This window comes from Protopterus annectens, chromosome 3.part0 (assembly GCF_019279795.1).
Source record: "Protopterus annectens isolate FY-2018-M chromosome 3.part0, PAN1.0, whole genome shotgun sequence".
In the NCBI taxonomy this organism is placed as follows: Eukaryota; Metazoa; Chordata; order Ceratodontiformes; family Protopteridae; genus Protopterus; species Protopterus annectens.
Window position 1 is genome coordinate 1,591,430,870 of NC_056731.1, and position 20,071 is coordinate 1,591,450,940.

The window sequence follows — 20,071 nt, forward strand, 5'->3', positions numbered from 1 at the left end:
TCAAAAGTGAGGTTATCATTACTGCATCAGTTGTTTATTTTTTGTAGACCATCTTGGAGAACTTTGGTACCTTTTATTGAAGTTGTCGTGTTACCATCTCTAGTTCTGCCTTCCAAATGCATGCATTTCCCTGGTTTGCATTCATCAGCATATCTAGTTATTCATAGCACTTCCACCTGTTATGTCTAAGAAGAATAGAACAAAAAAAGTGGCCCCAGTGTAATGTCCAGTGGGCAGTACTGGTAACTCCTGTTGGGAAAGACTGGTAACCCCCTCTGACTTGTTGCATCCTGTTACTTAACAAGTCTTTTAGCCACTGCATTGCATATTGATTGACATCTAATGCTTTTAATTTGTCCGTTATTCTTTGTGTGGAATGGTGTGAAAAGACTCAATAACTTTGAGCTACAGACTATGCAGTATTAGTCCTTATCTAAATGTAGCTGCTATTGCATTTTTCTTGATAACACTAAGTTATGTAATAGATCTGCAAGGGATATTAATGGGCAATGTAGATTGAAAGAACACAGCAAAATGTAGCTCAATTCAGTGTTGGATGTAAATGGAGAGTGGATTGGAAGTTGCTGAAAGTTGGAAAGAAGAAAGGGATCAAAGGAGTTTATAATTTTATGGAGGCATATAGATGGGATATGGCCAAATTTAGAACATTTCCGAGTTTTGCAGTGGTGGAGGGAATCCTGAAGTGGTATTTTGTGAAACTGACAAGAGAGATAATAGGAGTAACTTTGATAGGTCATTGCAAGAAATTGCTCCTTGGCAAAAACTGTGTACAGTGAAGAAAGGTAGGGAAAGAATAATTTATGAATACATTGGTTTGTAAGAGCAATAAGGTGGCTATGTGTGCACTTCTATGCAGCTAAACCTCAGAGGTGCAGATGGATCTCAGAGGAGTAGGTGTCAGTCCAAGACAAAGCATGAGAGACAGTCTGAAATGCACATATGTGTCTTAAACATTGTGTTTCATCTAGACTTGGCAAATGAGAATACTGCACAAGACACCTCATACCCAAACATCTGGAAATGGAACTGTCATTGAGACTGGATCATACATTTTAAGACTGGAAGGGAATAATAAAGGTATACAGAAGGATACAAAATAAATGGAGTCAAGTATTGCATAAGCAAGCTAAGCAAGCAGTGAACTCATGGGAGTTTTGCTTGCTTGGAACTGTGGAATGCCAAGAACTGGTCCATGAATAAAATGCAAGTTTAATATCACACAGGCCTTGATTGTGGAAACAAAAGCTGCATACAGCTGAAAGGGCAAGATGTGAATGATAGAGCTGCTCTTGGACATATGAACTGTAAAAGTAATAAAACTGTAGGACCCTGACTTGTGAGTCCCATATTTGAAAAAGTACACCTTGATTTCAATATGTAAATAGTTAATTATGATACTTTTAAATTCTTTTTATACGGAGAAGCCTTCTCGAATCTACTGTGTGAGAGACTGTACATATTTCACTTCTACAAGCTATAAATTGCTAATTAAGGGGGGGGGGTTCAGTTCTTTTTGGAATAAGGAGAATACTCTGGAGTACTACAGCCTCAGACATAGTACATATTCACCACATCTGCTGTCGTAGCTTTGGGAATCACAGTTGTAGTCCTTGGAGTTACAACAGGGAGTGAATTATAAAAGGGTAAAAACTCAGAAGGGAGCATGGAGACCGAGAAAAGAAGAAGGGGATGCTGAATTTCTACAAATCAAGAATATTATGGGCTGGAATAGTTTAAATCTTTATTGAAGCAGCTGAGCAAAAGAAAATAACTAAACTGTGGTGCTACAGATATCTCATCCAGGGAGCTATAGCTGATCTTCTGACGAATGCTACCTTTTAGGGAGGGTTGAATTCATGTAAGATGGATGTTACCTTAGAGGTAGTAGTTATTATTTAGTTTTATTTAAGTCCTGGAACTCTAGTTGGGTTAGTGCCAACTATAATCTTTCCCAGAGATTCTTGTCTTAGTTGTCTTGTAGCCTAATGTGTCATAAAACTGTGTGACTAGAGTCATCACAGTAGGGGGGTCTGTTGTTTATCAGCTGTTATCACTGTACTAATGTGCACAATAAATATGTTACTTGATGAATGAACTATAAAAATTGAAAATGTTTATGAGTATCTTGTTGTGGTATGGTTTGCTTCTAATGTTGAACCCACTAGGAGCCATCCAGACTGTCTCAAAATCACCGTGGACCAGGTTATATCCATACTATCTAAAATGAGGAATACAGGTTCCAAGTGACATAACAGTGGTCTTGTTTCTTTGCTGATAGGTATCAAGTGCCACTTAGCTAAACCTCTCTTAAATCTCTTCAGCTGAAGTCTCTCCATTTGTTATGGCCATAGTGGTGATATTCCACAAAGCTGATTCCATGGCAGGCCCCAGAAGATGTAGACCTATTTTCTTCACAGGTATCGTTTGCAGAATTATGGAGTGCATTTATATATTTTTTTCCCAGGGCTATAATTGTAATGCAGGTGACCTACAAACTCTTAACCCATACCAATTTTGATTCGAGAAATATAGATCATGGCTGCTAAAACCTAATTGAGGGCTTGACAATCCATATTGCTTATCTTGACAACACCAAGGCCTTTGACATCAATCCACATGCTGGTATCCAAGATAAACTCTCACATCTTAACATAAGCTTTATGTTGTCAGCTAGATAGCCATTTGACTCTTCAACAGAACCCATACTAGCCTGTAGAGTGTCATCCACTTACTTCCTTGAGACTTAGTTGTGGGCTTGCTGCTGTTTGGTATCTGTGTCTCAGAAGTGAAAACAGATGTTATGGGACTGCGGTTAACTAAGTCTGTTGACAACTGCAAAGTGGATGGAGTTACCAAATCACAGTCAGACAGTCAGTTACTCAATAAGGCGTGGACCAGAACAACACCTGGTGGTGCCAGTAGTGGGCCATTCTTAAATGCCACTAATTACTGTATAGTTATCTTTTAGAAAGATACGACTCCCAGTTCTTATCACACCACTAGTACCTTTCTCAGAACAGATGCAGTTGTCCAGGATTTGAGTACCTTGTTTGATCATGGTCTTTTATTTTATCACCATGTCTCGATTGTGGTTAGGAAGTCCTTCTACCTTGTTTAGCTGACCCTCAGATGTATCTCCGGCAGATCTTATGCAGTCTTTGTTTCTCAGTACTCTTCTTTTATTAGATTTATTCTTGAAGATAGAGCCCCTTTCAGAATGTGCCTTGCAAACACTTTGACCAGCTTGAAAGACCCCAAAGCTTTTGTTCTACTCTGTCTCAAATAATCATCTGAGGGATAATCCCTGTTTAGCTTCTTTTGATGCTTTTTGAATTCCTCTACCTTTGCAGAACCAATAGCCTGCCTAATACTTTTTTCAAAGACCTCACCCTCTACCTTGACCTCTACCACAAGAGCAGCAATATATGCTGGTATAACGCTCAACTCTCCAGATTTTCACAGAATGTCCAGATTTTTACCAGATATCTTTGCTTTGTTCCTAATAAAATTTGTGGTTTTCTGGCAAATCACTAAGGATGGAGAACAGTAAATAATGACTGGCATTTGAATTTCAGATTTCATATCCTTTAGAAAGTGCATGCTAATGCAAAACCTTTTGTTCTATCATCTTTATACGTTTATAAGGGCACTGTTTAAAATCTTACCCTATTTTTCGGTCTTTGTGCCCCCATTGTTTTTTGCTTTATCCATATTTTAAGCTAATAGGTTGAGAGGTATGTATGCTGGTGTGAAAGGTTCTCAATCCAGCACATTCCCCTGCATTTGGGACAAACTGACACTGTATGCATAACAGAGTAACACATTAGCTAATTTCAAGACTAGACTTGCTGATTGGATTGGAGGCCTTAAATTCGTGTCAGGTGTATGTTGATGCAACTTCTTACTGGGGCAGTCTAATATACACTAAATGCCAAGGGGTGTTGCACCTAAGCTTCTCAATCTCTGCCCTCCCATGCCCAGCACTTGCATAGTTCAGGCATCTGTGAATCCCACACTATGCAAATCCTCTAACTGGGCAGCATGCTGTGATGATCAGTTACTTAGATCATTCTCATGGAAAAGCACATTTGCATTAGGCAGCCTAAATATACCTGCCTAAAGTTCACAATGGAGATTCAGGGTAGTGAGAGATTCTATGCAGTGTAATAGTCTTGTGAAGTATGCAAGGTAGCTAGCACTCCTCTTGCATACTTTGAAAGACAACTATGGATACTAGCCAGTGTCACAGTTCTGGGCCGCAAGGTACTGACTCAGTGAAATATTATTTCAGTGAAAGGATGGTGATTAGTCATTGTAGGAAGTGGTAGGATCAAAACAGTAAAAGAGTTTTAGAATGTGCGGTGCACATATGTGGCATTTCTTACAAGGACTTGGAAAGGAAACTGTTAAAAAGGATCAGTAGTGTATGCAGTATATAGAGAAAAGAGTCGTATGGATGTACTAATGGATTCTTACCTCCCTTCAGAGAGTATGTTATTATTTTTTCTGAACAAGCCATGATGCTAACATATGATGACAAAAAGAACCAGATATAATAGTTTACATAAATCTCCTGCTCTTCATCCCATATTTGTTGCTGCTTTGTGAGAAATCATATACTCAATTAAAAACATAAAATGATTTCTTAAATATAAAGTGACAACCTGGCTTCACTTAAAAATGAAAGTAACCATCTTTTTTGCCTTCTGGGTGTAGGGCTTCTAGTTCTATAAATAAAGGCCAACTGTACAGAGGCTGAAACAACTTCAAAGAGCCTTTTGGACAATCTTTTCATCACATCCTGTTCGCATCTGTCTTCAAAGAAAGTTATTTTAAAGACTATATAAATACTATTTCTGTGTTTTGTGTCAGTTTTAAATGTAAACATGCTGGACTTTTCATGGAGTACTTTGGCAATTAAGCATGCCTTGTCACAATGAAATGAAAATATTCCCCATATTTAAGCCAGAAAAAAGTTAGATTTTAAACTCTCATTTCACTTAATTTTAATGTAGAACTGAAAAAGTATAATAGATGAGAGAAGTGTGTATCTAACTAAAATACAGTACCCCAAAATTTTAGATGTCAAAAATTATCCATTGTGTTTGCTTTTATGGTGGCGTTTGGCTTTTATATGTTGCTGTCTATGCTTGTTTTGCAACTGTTCGTATGTCTTCAAAGTGAAGCAGAAAACATGGAAAACACCAGAAATTTACTTTAGTATTTCTTTTGACCAGTTTTAACTAATACTTCCTAACAAGTAAGACCGAGTTACCATCACAGTGCATTAAGTGGGCATTGAGCAACAGTGATGACGACACTTCTGTGAATGCAGTTTTGGTGAAAAAAGCCTGCAACACTGTTTGCACAAAACTCTCTAAATCACTGGGGGGTTTTTCTTGAGCTTTTTGTCCCGTGTCCCTAACTTTCTGTAATCAGTTGTGAGATCACTACAGTGTGCAGGAAAGATGATTTTCCCCCTGCACCACAACCTACCATATCATATAACAATATTTTCGGGGGGTCCCTGTTTTGGTTGAATGTCAGTTTGGCTGCTTTCTTATGGTGGCTCCAGTTCCTCCCCCGATACCACATGATGGGAGCTGGGAATAGCAGCATCTGACTGCTATAACCCCCCCCCCCCCAAGCTGTAGGGCAGACGCATCTCCTGTGTTCATCCACACACTCAGACTAGCAGTCTTTCAAAGTCCAGCCTCCCCAAGGCTCAAAAAGAGAGATATCTGCCATCAAATGGCACATGTTCCTCCAGGTTGATCACAGCCATTATCACTGCCAACTCAAGCACCTGAGCTGCTACTCAAACTTGGGTCACCCGGGTCATAGCCAGGGCTTCAATCCTGTATACAACCAGAACTGGTTGTCAAATAATCAAAATTTATTTCAGAAAGACTCCCATGTGTTCAGGTAAATCAGTAACAGAGCTACTTGCCCCCCTTAATTTCTCCTTAAAGGGATGAGGGAATTGTTACTTTCATGTAATCAGTCTAAATCCACGTATTCTGACTAGTAGCAAAGGCAGATGTGATGAAGTAAAGCAAATGCCTTTATTAATTATAAAATCACTTTCATATCAATGAAGTCTAGAAGAAAAATACGGGTCTACTTCACATGACCAAATGCTCATATGAATGAAACCCATGTAACTGAGATGACATCACCGAAAGGTCAAATAAACGAAACCTTAAAAGAACGACATCCAAAAACCCGAAAAGCATTACCGAAAAAACATCACCATCCGGAAACAAGCATACACCAAACAAATAACATACACGGCTACAACACCACACCAATACTAACTCCTCCCATAATTCTACACTACATGAAAGCAACATGACAAAAATGTAACATAACTTAATTATACCAACTCTGAGATTGCACTACCTTGTAGAAAAGGGCATATTTCCATCCAGGTGGCTACTGCTGAAACAGACTGCAACTGTTTCAGGTTTTTGAATGTCGATCTTTTAAGGTTTCATTTATTTGACCTTTTCGGTAACATCTATATGGGTTTCATTCAAATGAACGCTCCCTCATCTAAAGGGGACCCCAAAAATACATGTCATTCCTTTGGAGCTATACCACTGTTTAGGACCCACCAGTTTTGAGTTAATCAGAGAACATATGTTGTAAAACTTTGGACAGGGTGAGGGCAGCAGTTTTCGTTTATTTATTTTGTATTGTATTCATTTGTTAACCAGTTAAAGCAGTTAGGCACAAGCCTTTTTATAGCTGTGAACCAAGAACATTGTCTGTTCAAATGACTTTCTCAGAGTCACACAGCTGGCAAATGGAGGGTTAAAGGAATCAAGCCATGGATAACAGGATGAAGTTTGTTATCATCTCATAGACAATCATTTGTACTAAAGTGTTAGTCATGGCAAAATGTGAGTCATATTTAACTTAGATCTGTTCATAGGTAGGTACTAGGCTATCGGCCCAAGGGCCTAAGTAAGCCTAGCCAACAAAGTTCCCTGGCTTACGCCAACCCAAGAAAGTTAATTTCCTGTGCCCCTGTCAAGCAGAGCCACAGAAGTGATCCCTGCGGTGTATTTCCTATTTCCCATCCACTCATCAAGATTTTTCTTGAAGAGTGTTAATGAGGAATTTTGCTTGACATAGATGGGTAGCTTGTTCCAGAGTATGGGAAGTCTCTGGGACAGGAACCTATCCCTCCAGCAAGTCCTGTTTATTGTGGTGACAAGGTTTAGGTCCCTAGAGCATGTAGCTCGGAGGGATTGGGATTTCTTTAGGTGCAGCATGTCCAACAGCTCTGGGTTTGACATAGCTTTATATGTTAGGCAGAGATCACCGCGGAGTAGCAATATGCTACAGAGTAAAGCTGGAGTTTTTTGAGACGGTCAGTGTAGGGTATCTATTTGAGGCCAGTAATTCTCTTTGTGAGGTACTTCTGTGGCCTTTCCAGCTGCTGCAGATGTCTTATGAGGTACATTCCAAAAGGGGTGTTGTACTCTATAATGGGTCTAATGAGTGTCGAGTAGAGGGGAACAATGACCTCTTTTTTCCTGGATGAGAACCCTTTTGTGATGAGGTGTGCCATGCAGAAGGATTTCCTGACTGCGGTGGCAATGTGATTATCAAAGGAGAGATTACTGTCCACCTGGGTCCCAAGGTCTCTTATCACACATTCGGTGTTAAGAAGACTGCCACCTATGTGGTAGTTCATGGGTACAGAGTTTTTACCAAAGGGGATAACAATGCACTTTTTGGCATTGAGCTTGAGGCCATGGCTCTGACACCAGGCATCTGTCTCAGTGAGGCCTTTCTGTAGGATGTCCACATCATTTGGGGACTCAACTATAGCTCCGAGTTTGCAGTCATCTGCGAACTTTGTTAGTCAGCGGCCTTCTGTGTTAGCCTGTACTTCAGAGAAGTAGATACCAAACAGAAGATGTCCCAGGACTGAACCCTGTGGTACTCCACTTGTTACTGGTTTGAAGTCAGATTTGGAGTTTGCAACTTTTACAGTGTGGGTTCTGTCAGTGAGCCAGTTGGCAACCCATCTTGTGACATAGGGATTTATACCTAGTTTAGTGAGTTTAGCTATAATTCCAGAATGGGGGATGGTGTCAAAAGCCTTGGCGAGGTCAAGATAAGCTGTGTGAACCACCTTACCCTCATCTACGGCTTTGGTGACTGCCTCAAAGAAGTCGACCAGGTTCAGGAGGCAAGATCTCTCTTTCACAAATCCGAACTGGGTGGGGTCCAGAGTTTGGAGGTTACCAATGTCTTTGTTTATGAATTCCATTATGATACATTCCATGGCCTTGCAGACCAGGCTCATCAGGCTAATAGGGCGATAGTTCGCAGGATCAGTGGTGGCTCCCCCTTTGTGGAGTGGAATAACTGTTGCTGTGCACCATTCAGTGGGCACAAAGCTTGACGTGAGGCTATGATTGAACATGGTGCTTAGGTGGGGAGCCAGTCCATTCTGAAGTTCGTGTAAAACGCAGCTTGGGATGTTGTCCAGTCCCATGGATGCTGTGTTTTTAGCTTTAGAGAGGGCTGCTTTTACCTGTGAATTTGTTATTACAGGGACTCTGCATTCTTCCTTTATAGATATGGGTCCTTTAGGGGGTGAGAGGGGCATAAAGTTAGCACTGAACCTATCTGCCAGGATGTTGGCAATATCAGTTGGTTCTGTAATTTTTGTGCCATTGTGCTGTAACTCACAACAGATCTGGGTGTTGCCATTGGGATTCTTGACATAGCTATAGAATGCTTTGTGGCTGTCCATAGAATCAGTGGCAATCTTGTTTTCATTGCTAACTTTGGAGGATCTTATAAGGGCTCTCAGCTTCTTGCGGAGGCTGACCAGGGAGCTCCTTCACTCATGGGATTTTACTCTCTTTTGCAACAATTTCTTCCTTCTGTTGTAGAGTTTGTTTATGGCAGGGGACCACCAGAGTGACTTCCTTTTTTGGAGAATAGCATCTTGGTTCTGTTTGGGATAGCATGACCCATGCTGTCGTGTAAGTGTTTATAGAGTGCATTTGTGTAGGATTCAGCAGTCGTAACTGTATTGTCCATCTGCATGGGTGTCATGACGTTCACCACTTCTGTCTTAAGAAGCATGAAGTTGGCTTTGGAGAAATTTTTTACCGTGTTTCCTTAATGGGGGTGGGGGCAGGATGTGGATATCTAGGGTGATTAGCTTATGGTCGGATCTGACCAATGAGGAGTTGACTTCAGGTGTGGGACACCGGTCACTCATGTTGGTAATGACTAGGTCTAGGATATTGTTGCCCCTGGTGGGGGTGTGGATAAGTTGATCCAGGGCATTGGAATTTATGAATTCCAGAAAGTGCTGAGCGAAGGAGTTGGTACATGAGTAGTTTTCCCAGTTAATGGTGGGTTAGTTGAAATCACCCAATATTAGGGTGTTTGGTTGAACCCTAATATTTTCCAGTATATGAAGAAAAGAGGAGTGGGAATCCTGGGGCATGGTGAGGGATCTGTAGCAAGCTACAATTTGGATTGCAGTTTTGCCCAGAGTTAGTTACACTTGGATAACCTCGGATGCATTATGCTGTGCAACTAGCCTGGAGGTGTGGATATCCTTAAGAATATGGACACACCTCCGCCGTTGGTGTTCCGGTCCAGGTTAGATGGCTGAAAAGTGTGGTAAGAGTTATAGCCTGGTAATACAGGGGTGCTCTCTGGAGCCTCGAACCAGGTCTCAGTCACTGCACAGACATCAATGTTCTCCGTTTTAAGGAGTGCCTCGAGTGAGTGCATTTTGAGATTTAGACTTCTAGCATTGAGTAGCATTACCCTCAGTTTTTGCTTCTGTTCCTGTTATGGTGGTGAATTTGTCATTTGAACCTTGCCTAAAAAGGCACTATAGGGGCAGCAAGAGCCTTTGCCAGTATCCGGAATCCCAGGGGTGACAGGTGCAGGCCATCTCTGGCAAACCATTGTGGTCTGTCGACCATGTCGTCCCAAGCAGACAGATACTGGATCCCCTTAGAATGACACCAGAAGGTTAGCCAATTGTTGAAGTCAATCATTTTGTCCTTGTACTGCGGTATCATTCTGGGCGATGGCAGGATGCTACTCAGGGCTAGGGTCATACCTGCCTGGGTTACAAGATCGGAGAGTTCTTCCATGTCTCTTTTCCTGTAGTCCAGGGAGATACGTCTCAGGTCGTTCACACTAACATGGACAATGACAGAGTCATATTTGTACTTGTTGTGGAGTGACCTGAGTGCGTGGGTTATGTGGCGGATCCTGGCACCCGACAGGCAGCTGACAGTGACCTTCTTGTTTAGCCTGGTGAGTGGGACATCAGTGTGCCTGACTATAGAGTCACCTATGACTAGTGTGTTGGCTATGTTGTTTTGCCTTATGGGCTGTGGTTCAGTGGCACACTGAGTCTGTGGGCTATGTGTCATTTTGGTTGTGTTGCTGGTGGGAGGTTGCTTGCGTTTCTGCTTTGGAGGTCTCTGTTGCTTGAGCAGATTATTATTGAGAGCCTCCACGAATGTTTTTGTGTTTCTGTGTGTGGATGTTGGTGGTGTAGGTTTAGCGGGACTATGTGATGAGTGTGGTGTGGTGCAAGTGTTTACCTTCTCCTCTTGACTATCAAGTTCAGTCTTGGTTGGAGAGAGCTTTACCTCCAGTTTGGCTAGATAAGTGCATCTCTCACAGGTTGTAGTGTTGGATGGTAGTAGGAGAGGGTTGTCTGTGTACATGAGGCAATTGCTACATTGCCCCAAGTTGTCCAGATTCATCAGATAGACAGGAGAGAACACTGGGAGCTGACCCTTGGACATGCCTGAATAAAAAATATTTTCCTCTAGGACAAGTGAAGAAAGTGAGTACAAGAGCTGTTTTTCTCTAAGCAAGTGAGGAAAGTAAGTACCAAAACTGTTTTCATCTAGGTAATGAGGAAGGGTGAGTGCTGTAGTAATTTGTAGTTTATTTAGTGCTTACAACAAGTTCTGAACAAGTGCTGAGCACAGATAAGCAAATTCAAGTGCTAAAACTAAGAGTCTGGATCTGGATCTTGTTGTAGATAGGCTGCCTAGTGCTTACCACTCCCACTGATAAACTAGAAGACTTCCCTCCAACACAGAAAGGCTTGGGGGCACAGAAGCTTACAAACAGTCCTGGATACAGCAAATCTGTATCTGGACTAAACTAGTTACAGGGAAGATGGGAAGCAAGCACAAATGCAGGCTTTTAAACCAGAAAGTTGAAAGAGATGGAAAAACTGCCCAAATGACCAATAAACTACAATTTCTGGGCCAGAAACCACTCTTGTGGTAGATAGGCTACCTAGTACTTACCACTCCCACTAATAAGCTAGAAGGCTTCCCTCCAACACAGAAAGGCTTGGGGCACAGAAGCTTACAAACAGTCCTGGATACAAGAAATCTGTATCTGGATTAGACTACTTACAGGAAAGGCAGAAAACAAACTTGGAATTGATATATTGATGTATATATATATATATATATATATATATATATATATATATACTTTTTTTTTTTTTAGTTATATGGGTTGGTTTTCTCAAAATGTTCTCTCTGTATTAGAAAGAATGAGCTAATGACAGTAGCAAAAACACTTTAAATGCAGTACAAGCGAGCACACGAGTGTGTAGCAAAATTAAGGCAAATAGTTTAAATAAATGCAGATAAGCTAAAAATGACCAAACAAGTTTATGAAAAATCAAATAAGAGCACTTGAACACTTAAAAGCACACAGAACAGCAAATTAAGGTATTAAGGTAGAAGACAGTAAGAGCAGCTCAAGAAACTGTAAGTAATTTTTTTTTTTTTTTTTTTTTTTTTGTGGAGAGGGAGGGAACAGAGCAGATTAAAATGCTATAAGGGATGTCCTTCCCAAGTGCTCTCTCTGTACACAGCAGAGGAGATGAGACTGGTAGGAGTGTATGAAAGCAAAATATGATCTCACTGTACTCAGTTGAGTGAGCAAATGAGATGGGCCCAGTAGGAGTGTCCAAAAACAGATTTATAGCAGGGGCAGGTAATTCCAAAGCCACCAAGATTAGTACTACAACAAGAACATGAAGGGGGGGGGGGGAGACTAACTGCAGCTAGAGACAGGGAGTATTATCTCCCTGTATTATGTTATATATAACAATTATCTACAAATTTCTAATCTTAAATAAGTGCAGAGAAAAGTATACTTAAATTAGCTTTTGTCAGTTGATTTATGCAGGTGAATCTCAGCAGCCAACCACTCGGAAGATGAGCAGAATGATTAAAAAATTTGACCAGCACAGATTGTAATGCAAGCAGAAACCCTCAGGCTAAGTTAACGCAATTTCAAAAGCAGTCTAACAACTTTCAATGTATCCAGATGGCTACACTTTTTCACACTTCAGGCAACTAACTGCAGCTAGAGACAGGGAGTATTATCTCCCTGTATTATATTATATATAACAATTATCTACAAATTTCTAATCTTAAATAAGTGCAGAGAAAAGTATACTTAAATCAGCTTTTGTCAGTTGATTTATGCAGGGGAATCTCAGCAGCCAACCACTCGGAAGATGAGCAGAATGATTAAAAAATGTGACAAGCACAGATTATAATGCAAGCAGAAACCCCCAGGCTAAGTTAACACAGAACTTCAAAAGCAGTCTAACAACTTTCAGTGTAGTTGTTATTTCACCCAGCAGTAGTAGAAATGATGGTTACCTGCCTCTGAACCCTATTTCTAATTAGTACATAAAGAATACTGACACAAGTAAGATAGACATACACACTTTTATCTATTTTAACATTACCCCGTATGTGTGCTTACTTTTACTGCATATAACCACGTTATATAGAAAAGTTTTTATAAAATGTATTGGAGTTTCTGGACAAATTGTTAATATTATTTACAAAACCATCTCAGGCATAAAATCTTATGTGCCCTGCAACAGTTTGTTTTTTCAGGTTAATCAGTTAATTTAGTCAACTAAATCAGCTGAATTTAAAATGTGGTATTCTATTCTGTGTTAGGTATTCTTCTTCCCCAGATGTATGAGTCCACAGAAACAGCTTTCAAGAATTAATCTTCTTTTCTGTATATTCAGATGCAAAACATTTTGTTTTAGTTTGATTAGTTTATATATAGGGATGAAGATGAACTACCTGAGATGGGTGGTAGGATAAAGCAATGAGGACATTGGAGCAGAAGCCCAAGAAGGTCCAATTGTAGAGAAGGTCTAAGAAAACAGTTCACAGCATTCAAGCACATGTGCAAGAAAACAAAAGATAATCTGGTGAAGAAGATTTGAGAGAGAGACAAAGAAGGCAGGACTTAAAGAGGCCATCCAGCAAAGAGATGGATGGATTATGTAAGAGAAGGTCTGCAGCAGACTATTGAAGGAGGTAGCAAAGTGACACTCAATCAAGAGAGATGGTAACAGTTGACACAACACCCCATCATGCAGTGTGTGTAGGGAATAGTCTGTAGAAAGCAGAGGGAGGGTTTGTAGTAACTGTGTAAACTAGTGGTGAGGCAAGGAGTAGGGCATCCAGTTGTGGTAGTTGCAAGTCCAGCAAGGCTAAGTCCAGGAGGAGACCGATCTGTTCATAGCAACTTAAGTGGTGCAGGCATTAGAGAGATGGCTACATGAAGGAATTGTTAAGTGCTGTTTTTATATAAATCTAGTTCACAGGTTAGTACTAGGCTAACTGCCCCTGGGGGCCATTTTTTAAGCCTAGTCAATTACCCCATGTGAGAATTGAACCCTGCACCTTCTGTCTGCAAGGTGAACACCTTAACCATTATGCCAACCCCCTAGTAAGAGAAAAGAGGGAAAGAGATAGCAAGGCAAAGACTCAAGTGGATTTTATTTGGTATAAACAGGGATTTAGATGTAAAGCTGTTTGTTTTTGGCTTAAGGTAAATTTATTTATTTGTTTGTTTATTATTTGATGTGAATTTGTTTTCTGAGTTGTGGGTATAGGTTTTATTTCAGACTGTAGTCAGTTCAGTGCCATAAGCGTTCGGATCCGATATTGTCTATTTTCATCCGATTCAACACATGGTTTGTTGGATCTGATTGGATCCAACCTCGACGCCATCTCTGAAGCTTCTCAGATTCGGGGCGCTGACTCCTCCCCTACCCATACTTCCCTCCACTCCACCTTTGTACCATAGATCTGGTTTGCCACCTGAAGCATCAGACGTGTTCTATGAGGGCTGCCCATCAAAACGTGTATCCTTTGTTGTTTTAAATAGAATCCTTTCCTACCAAGAGACTTGTTTCTCTAAATTTTCCTTTTGTTTTCTAGGCCATAGTTAGAAAAGAGATTTATTTCATAGTTTATGGCTAGATAGTAAAGATAGTTATCCTTAGCTTTAGACATTTTCTTCTTTAGTGATAGTCATTAGATTTAATAGTTATTTCTCTGTCGATAGGAAGATTGTTTGAGAATTTGGTGAGGTTTAACTTTGTATTTTCTAAATAGAACCTTGCTGTGTTCCTTGTACCATTCTCTGCACCATTGGTTTGTGTTTTCAGAATGTCTGACAGCCAGGCTTTTAAGAAGTGTGCTGAATGTGGACACAGAATTCCGCCTCAAGATCTGCATTCATTGTGTGTCTACTGATTTGAGCTCTGTCCATCTTGACACAGACTGTGAAACCTATACCTCCTTTGGCACTAGGGCTCTCCAAAGACAAAGGGAAAAACTAATTTTAAAAGACCTTCTTCCTCCTCCTTAGACAGGGTCTTCCCATCCAGCTGCCTCCTCTTCATGAACTGCTGCCTCCTCCCCAGCCAGAAACAGTTCAAAGCCAAGACCAAGACAAGACCTTGGACAAAGACAAGCAAAGAGAACCCACTGAGAAGTTAAGGCTAGAAAAGTAGAGGAAGGAAAAAGAAAAAGAAAAGGTAGAAATGTCCAGGAAGTGGTCTCCAGATCCCACTGCTTTGGTTGGTCAAGATCCTAAAACTCCTAGGAGGTTGGATCCGTCAGTCCCTCAGACCTGGCCTTCTTCTCCTTGGCTGCAATTCTTACCAGAACTAGTAAGCCGAAGGCTACACTGTCCCATACTGCAGGATAAGTTATGTTCAATTCCCTCGCAGAAGATGTCACTTTCAGTGAGATCCTCAGATTGATGAAACAATAAAGGGGATGGTCCACAGATAACCATTCACCAGATGAGACCATGTTCTTGGAGTCCTTTGGATCTGGTTCAGCTTCATCATGGGTAGTATTGCCCCTTGATCCCTCTATTGATGTTATGACTCAGTGGTCATGGAAGGACCCTGATGTGGTGGAGCCAATATCAAAGAAACCAAATAGACATCTAAGGACAGGAAGCATTGGAGAAGAGGACCACCAGTAGATGTATTGTTGATAGTGGCAGCCACCAAGAAGGAATTATTGGAAGAAAGCTTTTCTGACAACCCTCCTAACAGGGAGTCTAGGGCATTGGACAGGTTTGGGAAATCAACATATGCTTCAGTGACATTTGCCCTCTGAGCACTAAACTATTTAGCAAAAGTAATAATTACAGAGAAAATTGACTAAAGAGCTCTCCAAGTCAGTCTCTGATAACCTGCTTGCAAATGTTCAGAAGACTGTGAACTCCCAGCTCACTGCCCTTCAGTCTTTATTGAACATTATTATGCAACTGCTATCTAATGCATTGGATGGTACAGCTAGGGCAGTGGGCACTGGCATTACTGTACACCAACATGCCAGATGCACCTTTGTGACTTCATGGAAGGCTCTAAGATGTCCTTCATCGATGCTCCATTTGCATGATCTACACTTTATTGGCCAGAAGTAAAGGAAACTCGAACCAGGAGTCGACCAGATAGTGAAACCCTCTCTGCAGTAGGAATCCATTTCTCCATCCTACAAAGGACCTTCTCTAGGAATCAGAGGGGTGGCAAGAAGATGTGGTTCCTCAGATCACAGGGTTATTATCACAACACTCCTGTGCACAGACCTTCTTGTGGCACAGGAGGAGGTAACTCTAATTGGACATCACCCAAGAGGCAAAGGTCTACTGTAAAACCGAGGCTTTTGCGGTCCACTCACTGGAAAACCCTACCAGTGCTCCTGAAAGCTTGCCTGGCTGCTGCACTTTGCAGGCATACAGGGGGCATGTAACCATGCACCTACAAACCTGGCAAAACATAAGACATTCTTGGGTGCTAAATATAATTTCCAGAGGTTACTAAATAACCTTTTCGAACTGCGGTGGTGGTGCTGCGGTAGCGTTGTCGCCTCACAGAAAGACGTCCCGTTCGATTCTCAGCTAGAGTGTCTTCTGTATGGAGACATGCATGCGTGAATGGGCGTACCTTCGTAGAAGGTTGTGCTTCAGGGCTGGCAACTCGGCACGTAAAAATCTACTGCCAATCATTAGCAGACCTGAGTTCTGCTGTGGCGACCCCTAACCGGGAAAACCAAAAGACACAACAACAACTAAATAACCTTTTCATTTCCCCCAGTAAAAAAGAAGAAAGTTCCAGATGTTCCATCCAGTCAATGGGAACCTGCAGCAGCAGAAATTTCCAATCTGCTAGAAAAAGAATCATCTAGCCAGTCCCCAAAAGACCTATTGGAGTCCAGTATCTATTCAGTTTTTAGTACTCAAAAAGATAGGGGATCTCAGATGCATTCTAGATCTGAGTCATTTAAATCAGTTTGTAAAACACATAAAATTCTGGATGGTCATGATTCAGTCTGTATTGCTGCATTTGGGGAAGGATGATTGGATGTGCTCATTAGAACTCCAGAACACATATTATCATATAAGGATAGAGGCGTTTCAGGTTTCTCGATTTCTGGCTAGGAGCCAGTCATTACCAATTCAGGACACTGTCGTTTGGTCTGAGCACAACCCCCATAGTGTTTACCAAGGTAATGGCAGTAGTTGCAGCACATCTACATCTGCTAGGAACCAACTTTTCCCATATTTTGATGATTGGTTCTCGCTGCTTCCTCCAAGCATCTGCTGTTACACCATCTATAACTTCTGTTCCACATAATGCAAAACCTAGGAATCATGATAAATTTACCCAAGAGACACCTAGACCTTTCACAGCAAATAGAATTCATTGGATGTCACCTGGACAAATTGCCAAATTACCCCAGAGTGCTCTCCCAGTACTTGGCAGATACACAACTACTTCAGCATTCTTCACCCTCAACAAGGTTAATTTAACAAGTCTTAGGTGTAATGGCATCCACGGTCTTACTGGTTAAACAAGCCAGGTTTTACATGAGAGTACTCCAATGGACAGTTTCTGAGCAGTGGTCTCAAAATCTTCACCCATTACGTACCAAAATTTGCATTACTCAGATATGCAGAGATTATATCAGCTGGTGGATAAAATCTCTGTTAGTGCTGGAAGGTCATCCCTTTCACATGGATCTGCCATTGGCTGTCATAACCATGGATGCTGCCTTTCTGGGGGGGGGGGGTGCATTTTGAAGGGAGCATGGTTCAAGGTTCTTGATCACATCTAGAGGTCAGTCCTCACATCGATGTCTTGTAGATGAGAGCAGTCCACTTGGCATCACAGGTATTTCAGGATGTTCTCCCATGGTGTGAATTCCATACAGACAGACAACATGACAGTAGTCTGGTATATCAACAAACAGGAAAGAACTGCCTGTACCCTGTTTGGTGGGAACCCGTGAGAGTTTGGCACTGGATGATGTCTTTGCACCGATTTCTGATAACAATGCACACCCTGGGGACGTCCAGTGTAATACTGGACAAGTTGAGCAGAACTATCTAAATGTTTCATGAGTGGTAGCTTTGATTTTCCATCGCTTGGGCCAACCTTGCTGTGTCCTCATTGCTTCTTACCTGAACAACAAGTGCAGCAATTACTTTGCCCTGATTGCTCCACCGGTACAGTCACTGCGAGATGTTCTAGTTCTAGTTCACAGTTGTCACCAGATCTCCTTTATGCATTCCCCCCATTGCCCTTATTGAATAAAACTATCCAGAAAGCAAGAAAGCACAAGACTAGAGTGATCCTCATTGCTCCTTTCTGGCTCTGACAAACATGGTTTCCTTTCCTGTGGCCTCTACTAGTACATTCCCGTGGATGTTGGATCAATATTCATATCTCTTGACTCACCCAGCCAGATTTTCTTCTCAGGACCGGAAATCCATGAAACTAACCACTTGGGTCCTGCTGTTCTGCTTTGGTCAGAGATGCCAGACTTCCACCATCAGCTGTTCAGATTACCCAGCCTCTCAGAAACAATCCACAAAAAGGTTTATCATAACCAGTGGTAAAAATTTTCCATTGGCTATGCCAAAAGGAATAGATCCGTTTTCTACTGCAAATCCGTCCAAACTTAGCTTTTCCATAGCGATTCCAGTGTGTCCACTATCAAAGTACAAATGACTGCAATCTCCACTTTCCACATAGGTCAGAATGGCACCACCATAACATCACTAAAAGTCTCTAAAGTCTTTTTTGAGGGAAACATTCCTCCTACGACTGCCATTCAGAGACCTGGTCCCTTCATGGGATATTCTACTCCATGCATTAACTCAGCCTCCCTTTGAACCAGCAGCATCAGCTGATTTGAAGTTCCTCTCCGGGAAAAAAATTTTTCTTGTGGCTGTTACTTTGGCCAAATGAATTTCAGAATTACAGGCCTTTTCTTGCCAACCCCCTTATTTGATTTTCTACAAAGACAGAGTATCCTTAAGGACTAACACACCTTTTCTTCCTAAGGTGTCATCCAAAGTAAATTTAAAACAATCAATCAACCTACCGGTGTTTTTTCCCAGATTCCCAAACAAAGGTGAATATATTCTGCATATGTTGCATGTTCATTGCCAACTCATATTTTACCTTCGTAGAACTAAACACTTCAGGAAATATAATCAATTGTTAATTGCCTTTTCTAGGCCAAAACTATGCAAAGCAGTTTCTAACCTTACTCTTTCAAAATGGTTATCACATTATATTTTCTTTGTATACACTAAAAAGGACCTGTCCCTCCAATCAAAGCACAAAGCTTATTCCACAAGAGTAATAACCACTTCAACAGCTTTTAGGAAAAGACTTCCCATTGATGATATTGCTGCTGCTGCAACCTGGTCAACAGTTTACACCTTTGTATCCTATTACAAATTGGATGTACAGTCTAGATCACATTCTTGCTTTGGTTCCACCATTTTCAGGAACTCCTTTCCTTGATACCACGCAGGTAAAAACAGTTTGGGAATCTGTCCCATGGGAGGAATCATTTGAAAATAGACAACATCAGATACAAAAGTTATGTACTTATCATAATGATAGATCTGTGTTGCCCAATTTTCATCCAGTTCAACATTCCTCCCACCTGCCTCTTCTGAATTATCATCTGTTGGCTTCTGATGGCTGAATTGATATCACCTGCACCCTCTCTGTGAGCAGTCCTATGAGACTGTGATCCTCTCCTCAATGTTTCCTGTCAAGTTAGTATTTAACCTTGAAAGGATTATTATATCTCTGAATTTTCTAGTTAGTGGAGCAAACCCGATCTGAGGTACTAAGGTGGAGTGGAGGGAATTGTGGGTTGGGTAGGAGTCAGAGCTCTGGATCTGTGAAACTTCAGAGAAGGTGCCGAGGTCAGATCCAGTCTGATCCCTCAATCCATGTGTTGAACCGGATGAAAATCAGACAACATAGTTCTCTTGTTATGATAAGTACATAATTTTCATTTATCTAGTCAGAAAATTGTATTAGTTCCTTTGGTGAGGCCTTTTCTTGTTTTGATAAGTCACTGGCTCTATTGCCAAATCAGAAAGGGGCAGTCTTGTCTCACACCCATGTTTACGATAAACTCATTTGACTAATACGGTATATTTAGATTCAGTATCTTATTCTTGCCAATTAAAAAAAAAAACAAGATTAATCTTCCTAAGACTCTGACTAGAAATCTAAAGCTTATGTGTACTGCATATCAAACTTTTAGCTGAATGACTTCATCCTTAATATTGGGTCTGTTTGTTTGCTTCACATAAGGAAACAAAAAACAATGTATTTGTTAGCCTGCCCTCCATGTGA

General features: G+C 41.1%; 1 protein-coding gene across 3 annotated transcripts in view; it reads left to right on the forward strand.

Annotated features, from left to right (window-relative positions):
• The window catches only part of CPQ (carboxypeptidase Q), a 3,127,273-nt gene that overhangs the window by 2,514,094 nt on the left and 593,108 nt on the right, over positions 1 to 20,071 (forward strand). The window lies entirely within an intron of this gene.